General features: G+C 38.5%; 1 pseudogene; it reads left to right on the top strand.

Annotated features, from left to right (window-relative positions):
- The first annotated feature begins 9,069 nt into the window (after nucleotides 1-9,069).
- Nucleotides 9,070-10,715, top strand: LOC110264631 (protein SEMI-ROLLED LEAF 2-like; annotated as a pseudogene).
- Nucleotides 10,716-11,387: the final 672 nt, after the last annotated feature.

Below are 11,387 nucleotides of genomic sequence, written 5' to 3'. Positions count from 1 at the left end.
GGAGCCATACGGAGTCTTTCACTTGAGCCATCCTTCAAGTTCCAAACTTATAAAGGTAAATGGACATCGCTTGAAGTTATTTCATGGCGAAAAACCAGGAGCTAGAGATCTTCCTCTTGGAAGATCCACCCACAGTAGAAGACTGAGCTAGTGGAGCGTCCAACTTAGGGACGTTAAAGTAAAGTGCTGGGTGGGAGACAACCCACCATGGTATGATCGTTCCTTCCCCTCTCTTTAATTTCCTTTTTCAATAACTCTTGTCAGTACCAGTGCCTATACTTTGCATTTGCATTTGCATACTGCATCCAAAAAAAAGAGGGGCACGCGACGTGACAGTGTCGCCGACGCGTCCACGTCATATGTGCCTCGAGGAAGAAAAGAGATTTTACAGAGAGTCATGTGAGAGCGTGGCTAGAGGCGTGCCTTTGGCACAATTTGATCCACGCGACCGCATCTCCCGCGCGTCTACGCCATGTGGGAAAAAGGCCTCCCACGCGTCCACGTCACACACGCGAACGCGTGCCCTAAAATATCGACTTAAAAAGGGTGTATGGCAGAGAGTTGAGCTGGAGTTGGGCTGGACTCATGCTAGAAGCACAAGCCCTACCACGCGAACGCGTTCCCCATGCGTCCGCGTCGCTTTTCTACGTATGGCCATTCACGTGATCGCATCAACCACGCAACCGCGTAACCCTAGAATTTGGCGAAATGAGGTTCACACAGAGAGTTGTGCGAACGCGAGGCTGCCCTCGCGCCACCAGCACAATCCATGTCATGCATCCGCATGACCGATGCTTCCGTGTCACTTCACCTAAGCGCTATTCGCATGCACGCGTGACCCACGCGTCCGCGTCGCATGCGCCGCACAACTCATCTAAATCTGCCAAATATCTTATCTTTTTTCTTCCCCAAATCCTACTTTTTCTTTTCACTTCTTCTTTCTTCCCCCTTTCTTCCTTCTTCCTTCTTTCTCACTATCTCCCTTTTTCTTTTTCACATCTATTATCAAGGTTTATTTCTTCTTCCTTCTTTACTTTTTCATTATTATTTTTTCTTTTTCTTTTATTCATGTTTTCTTTTTACTTTCATTATCTATATTTTCTTTTTCTTTCTTTTTCTTTGTTCCTTTAATTAGTGTTGGAAATTTAATTGAGTATCTATTTTCTTCTACATTTTGCTTGTGAATTATTAAGAAATTGTTTGACAATTAAATATTACTTCTTAAAGGGTTGCTTGCATGTTCAATTTAATACTTTCTATACCTTATTTACCATGATGCTAAGTGTTTGTGAAAAAGCTCGTATGGCATTGTGCACTATTTTCATATTTCTTTTAATCTACTACTCTGAATGCTTGCTTTTCACAAAATCCTTTTTCTATTTTATTAATTATATATAATTGTTAATACAAATAGATTGTTAGTTTGGAAGACTTGGTAATCTCCCTCAGACATTGAATGCTTGATCTATGCTACTCATGCCTTTACCGGCATGCCAATAAACACCTTGCATTTAACTGTCATCCCATGCACTTGCTATTTTCCATTGATGACTTTTCACATGTAGTCATGACCATGTGTTAACGTCATTCTTCTTTACTGTGGATTGATTACCACCTTTCCCGTTCTCTTCCTTGCTCTAACCCTTGACATTTTAACGTACTTTCTCTTTTTTTTTACGATGACCACCAAGAAAGGCAAGGAGAAAGCTAATCCCAAATCAACAGCAAGGAGAGGAACAAAAAGAGCATTAGTGGCAGAGACATCTTCAACTGCAGTTAAGCCCTCAACAAAAAGAATTAAAAGGATTATAAAGGTCGATGAAAAAGAGAAAGCCTTCCCAGTAAAGGACACTGCGCGATTTACCAACCACTACTGTGAGCAGATGTTCCCCATCCTGGCAGAAAGGAGTTACAACAACGAATACCTTCTTATCTTCCCGACCCATATTGCTAAAATTGTTGAGCCGCGAATTGAGCGACGACAATGGGGATTCCTACAGAGACAGCCACAGCAGGTTAATCTTTCTTGGGTAGTCGAGTTCTACTCTAATTTCCACCTATCAACCCTGTAGTTTGTCTATGTCCGTCAGAAGCAAGTCCCCATTACAGAAAAGGCCATTCAACGAGCTCTAGATCTTCCCCCTGCTCCAGAAGGACTGGACGCATTTCAAGAGGCTGCACTCAGGCGCCAGACGTACAAATTTGACTGGGACGCTGTTCTCAGAGTTATTGCACAACCTGGCAGCAAATGGATTTTTGGATACCATCGTTCCCGCCCTAAGGGAATATCGGCTTCAGCACTTACCTTGGAGGCTCGAGTATGGGCACAGAGCATGTCCCATTACGTCTTTCCGAGCACTTATGAGTCCTCCTTCACTGCAGACATGGCCGTTCTACTATGGTGCATCCTCACAGACCAGCCTCTGAGTCTACCAAGACACATCCGGAATGTTATGGGACACGTACAGATTGCGGGCAACTTACCTTTCCCCGCCTTGGTTTCAGATCTCGTTTCAGCAGCTGGAGTCTTCTACAGAGCTGGGGACACCAAAGCCATGCTTCCACGGGATGATCAGTACGTCCCTAACGGGAAATATCTCAAGCCACCAACAGCCACTACCAGCCAGTTCACAGAACAAGCTGTAGACATTCCTCCTTCAACACCATAAGCACCTTCAACAAGTCAGCTGCTGCATCAAATACTGGAGAGGTTGGACAGGCAAGACTAGAAAGCGAAGCTACGAGAGCGCCGCAACAAGCGCCGATTCAATTACCTCAAGGAGCTACTCACAGGCAACCATAGACCTGACAAAGACCCTGACACTCCAGACTCCACTTCCTTTACCAGCACAGGGAGCCATGACGGTCCCGACTGTGGAGAGACTGCTACCAGACCCCCTTTGTTCCTGACAGATGGTACCGAGGATGGTGCAAAGCCTTAAGTGTGGGGAGGTCGTTCAATACCTGACTTTCGGAGGTAATTTCTCTTCCTTAACACCAATAAAATAGGATATTTAGTTAGTTTTTCTTTTGTAAAATAGGATAGATTGCATAGTAATAGGTTAATTGCATGCATGTTCTACTTGATTGAAAAAATAATAAGTTTCTCCTAAGACCCTAATTTTGAAAAGTTTCACTAATTTAAATAAAAATTTTTATGTTAAATTTGTTTGAAGTTGTATTTGGAACATAGTTTAAAAAGCTAAGAATACACAACCCGTGAGATTTTGAGCCTAAGTACATGGTTACATTATTTAACCATAAATATTTTTTCTTGTGTGTTTACTTCTCTATGATTGTAATTTGAAATTTGTTTTATCCTATATGTCCAATGTTAATATGTTATATGCATGCATATGATTGAGGCCATTATTTGTTTAGCTCACTTATCCCAAATAAGCCTACTCTTTTAATTACCTTTGTTAGCCACTTTGAGCCATTTTAACCCCATTTCTTCTACATTTTACCACATTACTAGCCTTAAGCAGAAAAATAATTAAATATCCCTATTGAATCTTTGGTTAACTTAAGATAGAAATTATGTTAATTAAATTTGGGAAGATTGTGGGAACAAAGGTTAATAAGGGAATGTGTCATGATAATATAATGGGAATTTGGGTACCTACTCATGTGAAACTATAAAAATTAAAAATCCATGTGCATTGATAAGCTATGTTTATTTTCATGTTCAAAAAAAAAAAAATCAATGCATATGTGATACAAGTAAGAGAAAAAGTTAATACATGAGTATGGAATGTGAAAAGGAAATTCTGGGTAGCTAGGTATGAAATTTGAAATTATATAGAATACACATATATGATTAGATGAAAGCTTGGGTTATTTAAAGATTCAATTTATAAGCTCACTTAGCCATATATATACTTTCACCCTTACCTTAGCCCCATTACAACCTTGAAAAGACCTCATGATGTTTGCATTGGTACATTAAATGTTGTTGATTGGTTAGGAGAAGAACAAAAATTAGAAAGCATGATTATAGAAGGATAGAGTTATTACCCTATACACTAGAGAGATTAGAGTACACACACATCATCAGTGAGGGTTCAATGCTTGATTCTATGTCCCCTGCTTTCACGAGCTGTCTTCTTACAAATTTACTTGCTTTTACTGTATGATTTGAATTAGTGGAATCTGTTCTATGCTCTGTCTTAGAGAACTTATTTATTTTTAATCAGATAGACAAAATCATATAGTTGCATTCATATATATAGGTTGCATTGCATTGCATGAGTCTTACATGTCCCTATTCATTCATATTTATATCCTTCAACTAAGCATGAGGACATGCTAATGTTTAAGAGTGGGGAAGTTGATAAATCACTATTTTATGATTTATATTGTGTTTAATTGTGTGGTTTTATCAAGTCTTCACCCACTTATTCATATGATTTGCATGTATTTACAAATCCTTCCTAAAAATGTTCTATCATTGAAAACTTGCTTCCTAAAGATCTTTTAATTGTATATTTTTTTATTTTATCCTCTTTTATACCATTCGATGTCGTGATCCGTGTGTTAAGTGTTTCAGGTTTCATAGGGCAGGAATGGCTTAGAGAATGAAGAGGAACTTGCAAAGATGGAAGGAACACAAGAAGTTGAGGAGATGACCAGCGAGAAGTGACGCAGGCGCATGGCTCACGCGACCGCGCGAATTAGAGAAAATCGCAGTGACGCACTCGCGTGCCTGACGCGACCGTGTAGATTGGAAGCTGCACAAGTGACGCGAATGCGTGGACAACGCGCACGCGTGGCACAAAAAAATGCCGGATGACGCGAACGCGTGGACGACACGAACGCGTGGACGACGCGAACGTGTGGACAACACGGTCGCGTGGCGTGCACGATCTGCAAAATTTACAGAAGTCACTGGCGTGAATTCTGGGCCGCGTTCTAACCCAGTTTTCGGCCCAGAAACGCAGATTAGAGCCAGGGAACATGCAGAGACAAAGGACGACATTCATTACGCATAATTTTTAGTTTTTAGATCTGATTTTCACTTCTCCCCTAGGTTTTTCTTCTATATACTCATAACTGAGGATTTGAAGATTTTGGCTTCGGTTATTGAGAAGAGTCTACCTCCGGACTTGGTCATTCTAGTTTGTTTACTTACTTTTTACTTACTCTTTCATATCCTTAATCTGTCCAGAGTTAACATTGGATTACTTTTAGAGTTCATTAATGCAAGACTATTTTTATTTTAATTGATCTCTTTGATTATTATTTATCATGTCTCTTTTTATTTCCCCTTTTTATTTTGTAAAGTCTACATTTATGATAATAGAGTAGTTTCCCAACTTGATTGGGAGTTGATTAAAAGGAGAACCTTGAGTTGGAATACTCAAGAGTTCAATTATAATTGGTTCGTTGTTGGTTGGCTTGTTAGTCACTAACTCTAATCCTTCCCAAGGGAGAGGATTAGGACTTGTGAATAGAAGTTGACTTTTAACTTGACTTTCCCTCATTCGTCGAGGGTTAACTAAGTGGAAACAACTACTAATTATTGATTGATCTTGAGAAAATTCCAACAAGGATAGAACTTCCAATTAATCTTCTCCCGATTAAGATTTTATTTAAATTACATAAATTCTCTAATTTAATTTCCTATTTATCAAACTAAAAAAACCATTTTGGAAAACCTCTGATTAGTAAAATAGCACATCTTCTTGCAACTCGTTGGGAGACGACTTGGGACTCATACTCCCAGTATTTTATTTCTAAAATTTGTAATAACTCTTTTCTAAATTGACAAGTGGATTTTTGCTGGTTAAGAGCTGTACTTGCAACGCCATTTTTCTTAATAATTCTTAATCTACAAATTTCTGCCGCGTCAGTAGCTATTTTGGCTTCTAACTCCTTGAACTCCTTTTGGTTCTCTTCTTGCCTTCGAATGTAAGAGCTAACACATTCTTGGAGAGAATCATCCATTGGAGGTGGTGTGGAAAAAGAGGGTTCTTTGTTTAGGAGGAAAGTTTCATACTTGGAAGTTGGTTCATCTTGGTAAGGGTATGGAGGTGGTGTATATTGAGGTAGTTATTGAGAGTAATTGTGTTAGAATGGTGGTGGTTCCATGTATGGTTCATATGGTTCATAAGGAGGTTGGTATGATGGATAAGGATTAGGGTCATAATGAGGTGTTTGGTGGTAAGGGGCTTGTGAGTAAGGTAGTTCAAAGTCATGTTGAGGGGTTGGTTCATAGGCATATGGTGGTGGTTATTGACAATTGCAATGAGGGTCACCACATCCATTAGATTGATATGCATTAGGATGGGAATTATACCTATAAGGAACCGGAGGAGGTGGTTGCCAAGAAGGGTGATCAATCCTTTGAGGCTCCTCCCATCTTTGATTCCCAAATCCTTGATGCACATCCCCATTGAAGCTTCTATTTCCTACAACATAATTTGAACCAAACTCATAGCCAAAGTGAGGATGAGAATTCATGATAGCAAATAAAAACAACAGCTACAAAGAATAAGCAACAAGTCCTAAGCTTAACAAAAACTAACAAATAAGCAAAAGGCAAGCATATTCACAATATTCACAATAGCCAATAATGTAACACCATTGTAACTCCCCGGCAACGGCGCCATTAATTTGATAGGCAAGGATCATGTTGGTTAGGAATTTCTATAGAAAGAAGAATTTCGTTGTAAGCATAGCGCCAAACCAACAAACAACTCTCACATCAAATTAAAATTTGGTTTTGGCACAAGTACAAACTCCGGGTCGTCTCACAAGGAATTGCAATGAAATGGTCAATTATTGGCTATGAAGAACAAGGGGTTTTGACTTTATATTTTTGGCAAGAACATAAAAGAGCAAGAAATTAAATGACAAGAAAAGTAAAGAGAGCAATTAAAGAAAGCAATTAATAAAGAGAGACATTCATGGCAAGGTTTGAGATCATAGGCTTTCTATCCTAGTCATTAATCATAACAATACTTAACAAGAATTTATCTTATTTCATCATCCCCATTGTCGGAAGAAGATATAGGTTATCTTCCATGAGAGAAAGTCTAACAAGACTAGCTAATCTCAATCCAAATGTCCTAATCAACTCACTAATTAGATTAGCAAGAGATTAGAGTCAATGGAAATGATATTAACTAACAACTCTAGATCACCAACATAGGTTGGGTTTTCATGACTCAAGATTGCCTAATTACTCTTTCCAAGCCAAGAATGCTTAAAATCTACTCTAAAGCCCAACCAAGCATTTTGTCAAATACTTGGAAGGCATAAAAGGAAAGCATAGTAAATGTGCAAGAATAATAAATCTACTAACTACCAATTGCAAGAAAAGTAAATCAACAACTCAAATCTTCAATAAAAGAAACATCAACATCAAATTGCATTAAAAGAGATCTAAATCCAACATGAGCATCCATGAACATAAAAGAGAGCATAAAAGGAAAATTAACACTACAAACCATGAGAATCAAAGAGTAGAAGCAAGAATTCACAAAGGAGATGAGATGAAATCATGAAATTGGACCTAGATCTAAGATGGAAATATCCTAAGAACCCTAATTCTAGAGAGAAGAGGGAGCTTCTCTTTCTAAAAACTAACCTACATGATGCTATACTACAAACAATTGCTCCCCCCTTGCCCAAGCTTGAATTCTGCATGAAATAGCATCATAAATGAGTTGGATTGGGCCCAAAATAAGCTAGAAATTGCCCCCAACGAGTTGCTTAAAGTGGACCCACGCTGCCCCATCAGCGCGCACACGTACAGTGCACGTGTGCATCCTTAGACGTCAGGCAACTATGGAAAATTTTATATCATTTTGAAGCCCCGAATGTTAGCTTTCCAACGCAACTAGAACCGCCTCATTTGGATCTTTGTAGATCATGTTATGATCAATTGAGTGCGAAGAGGTCAGGCTTGACAGCTTTAGGGTTCCTTCATTTCTTCATGAGTTCTCCAACTTTGCATGCTTCTCTCCTCACTTCTTCCATCCAATACTTGCCTTATGAACCTGAAATCACTCAACAAATACATCAAGGCATCGAATGGAATTAAAGTGAATTGAATTTATCTATTTTAAGGCCTAAAAAACATGTTTTCACATTTAAGCACAAATCAAGGGAGAATTACAAAACCATGCTATTTCATTGAATAAATATGGGAAAAGGTGATAAAATTCCCCAAATTGGGGTCACAATGTGGGCTAGACAGAGGATGTTTAAAAGCTCGATTAGGTAACACATATGAGGCTCCAATCCCACAATGAAGTAACTGTAATGTACTGGATTCTCGTAGACGTAAGGATCCTCGAACTCATAGAATATCACGCCCGTCTCCATCTGAAGGGGAGGAAGGGAGAGAAGGGGGTAAGAACTGGGGAGTTCTTAGTAGGGTTGGGGTTATTAGTTATATTCATTTATTCAGTTTCAATTAGCAGACGAATAATAGAATACGGTGAAGTAGTAAACAGAAGTTAAAAATAGACAGAGAGAATAGAGAAAACAGCAAGCAGAACACAAATAGAAGAATACAAGAAGGTAAAACACATATATAGCACACAAGCAGACAAACCTATAGAAATAGATCACACACAAAAAGGAATGTCTAGCCCTAGTACAGGCCATGAGCTCATGTGTCGGTTAGCACCTGCATTCCCGACATTTATCCGGTCACGAGTTCACGATTTCCCGGATACAATTTTCCATTCAAATAAATGCGCATATAATTATTAGCATCTCTATTAAGACAGCCTCTGCTTTCTACTCGCAGAAAATATACTCTTGGGAACGGAAAATTGCTGTAGGTATCCTAGTTTCCCTACAAAAGCTCTTGGGTTACTTTAAGCAATAGATAAATAAAGAGTAAACACCCAACCCGGTCCCTATCCATTTTAAATTCGGAGAAGGCGACCCCTCACCATAAAAGTCACCCACGCCGGTCCCTATCCGTGCATAAAATAACCCATCGTGCCCCCTCCATATCCCCCGTCCAAAGTTGACGGAAAAGTTTGATGTGGCACTTACCATTGCTGATCTAGTAGTTAGTTCAGAGTTAAGTGTCAACCTGGATTAGGGTAAATGGACAGGGGTCGATTTGTCTCCCTTTCACATTCAAAAACGACGCCGTTGCTAGGTTAAGAAGGAGAAAACATTTACTTCATCTTCTGGTTCCCCAACCTAGTAAGTTATTGAGTTATCCCACTGAGTAGTCTTATAATGAAGCTTATATTGCATCTACAATTCCAAGTTGATGGGAGAGAAAATGTCATGAAATTTTGTATGGATGCATTATCTAAGGAATATGTTTTTTCTTCTTTTCATCAAATTGATTTTCATAAGAAAACCAACTGGTGCTTTAAGGTTGACAAGTTGTATGATTGAGTTCTCATCATTGATGGAAATGTCCATTTTTGTGTAAATATTACTCTGCAAGAAATGGGGATTAAGGCTTAAATGAATTGAATGATCTTTGATGTTAACTTGCTGATCAGGGAGTTTAGTTAGTCGCTATGTTTGACCTCTTATACTTGGTAGAACCCTTCACATTGACTCTGGGAAGCTCCAAGGTGTGAGGGAAAAAATGAAAAAAAATCTTAAAATGAACGATTTGAAGCAAATTTTCTTGGTTAAATGCTCCTAATTTGATTTCTAATAATTAATTGTCATAAAGGTTTGCAGGTTTCCTAAATAGCAGTCAAACCAAATGACTTTGTAGTGGCCATTATGCTAAGGTTTTAGACATTCATGGATTTTAAGATTCAAAACAGCTATTAAACAATGCCATATAAGATTCTTATGCAAAATCTTGTATTCATGTCCCATGAATTTGCCATTTTTTTTCACCTTATTTTCCAGGGAATCAACAATTGATTCTAGCTTCTGTCATACGTCATCTGGACCACAAAAATGTCTTACATGATCCCCACCTTAAAGCTAGCATTATTCAAGTTGCAACATCTTTGGCTGTGCAAATTAGAATTGAGAGAGGATCGATAGAATTTGGTTTTGTTGATGACCTTTGCAGGCATCTTAGAAAAAGCCTTCAAGCCTCTGGAGAATTTGTTGGAGAGCAAGAGCTGAACTCAAATATCTTGCTCCAAATCTCTATTGAGGAATGCTTACTAAAATTTTCCAAGCACTAGGTTCATGAATGTGCATTCTTTGGCCTAGAAAATTATTTTACAATTAGTTAGATCTCTCGGCTTCCAACAACTAAACTGCTTCATTTTCTATAACTAGGTCTCTGATGTACGGCCACTGCTCGACTTAATGGCCATAACCTTAGAAAATTTGCTGTCTGGTGTTCTTGCTAGAGCAAGCATTGGATCACTTATAATCCTTGCTTGAGTGGTCACCGTAGCATTGCCATCTTTGCATTCACAGCAGGTGAAAGGAATTCATTGTGTGCATTTTTCAATCTGAAGCTTAGTGATCATTATATATGATTTTCATATTGATTGAATTGTTAGTAATAGGAAACCTGTTGTTTTTTTCCTGGAATATATCCATTAACAAAGTTTTATGCTTCCTTCTAGGCATTTCAAGAAGTGCTTCTTAGGCAACTCATAAAAGCAATGCTGCATTCAAATCTGGAGACTTCAGTCGGAACTAGGAAACGTTTCTTCCTTCTTAACCTAGTAACGGCGTCATTTTTGAATGTGACAGGGGACAAATCGACCTTGTCCATTTACTCTAATCCAAGTTGGCACTTAACTCTGGACTAACTGCCAGATCAGTGCTGATAAGTGTCACATCAAACTTTTTTGTCAACTTTAGATGGGGGATACAAGAGAGGGGGCGCGATGGGTTATTTTAGGTACGGACAGGGACCGGCGTGGGTGACTTTTATGGTAAGGGGTCGCCTTGTCCGAATTTGAAATGGACAAGGACCGGATTGAGTGTTTACTCGATAAATAAACAAACATCTCTTGGGTTGCTTTAAGCAACAAATAAATAAACAATATCTCTTGGGTTGCCTCAAGCAACAAATAACTTTTCAATAAGTCCTCTGCTCTTAGTCCCTTTACTCTGCTCTGATTTTTCTGTTTAACATGTGTATTTAAAGCTTATGTAAATTTTGGTATGAATAGTTAGCCTGTCCGAAGTATAGGTTCATTAAGTCTATACTGAAATAGTTTAACATTTCATATAAATCCTAACCCTAGTCGCAACTCAAGGTCTAACTATGTTGCCCTAGTTCGTTTGCTATTCTCTGTCTGTTTTTCTATCGTTAAAACTTTACAGACTTTTCTTTAGTTTTTATCTTTTCTTTATCTTTTTATCTTTCTTTTATCTTTGCCTCACTAATATGTTCTTACCACTCCCTAAGTATTTTATGAAGGTAATTATGAGATTCTGCGCTTAAAGTTGTCTTTATAAAGATTTTACAGAAAACA

This window comes from Arachis ipaensis, chromosome B7, assembly GCF_059453495.1.
Source record: "Arachis ipaensis isolate K30076 ecotype BB chromosome B7, ASM5945349v1, whole genome shotgun sequence".
Taxonomy (NCBI): Eukaryota; Viridiplantae; Streptophyta; class Magnoliopsida; order Fabales; family Fabaceae; genus Arachis; species Arachis ipaensis.
This window is presented reverse-complemented; position numbering and strand designations above follow the sequence as displayed.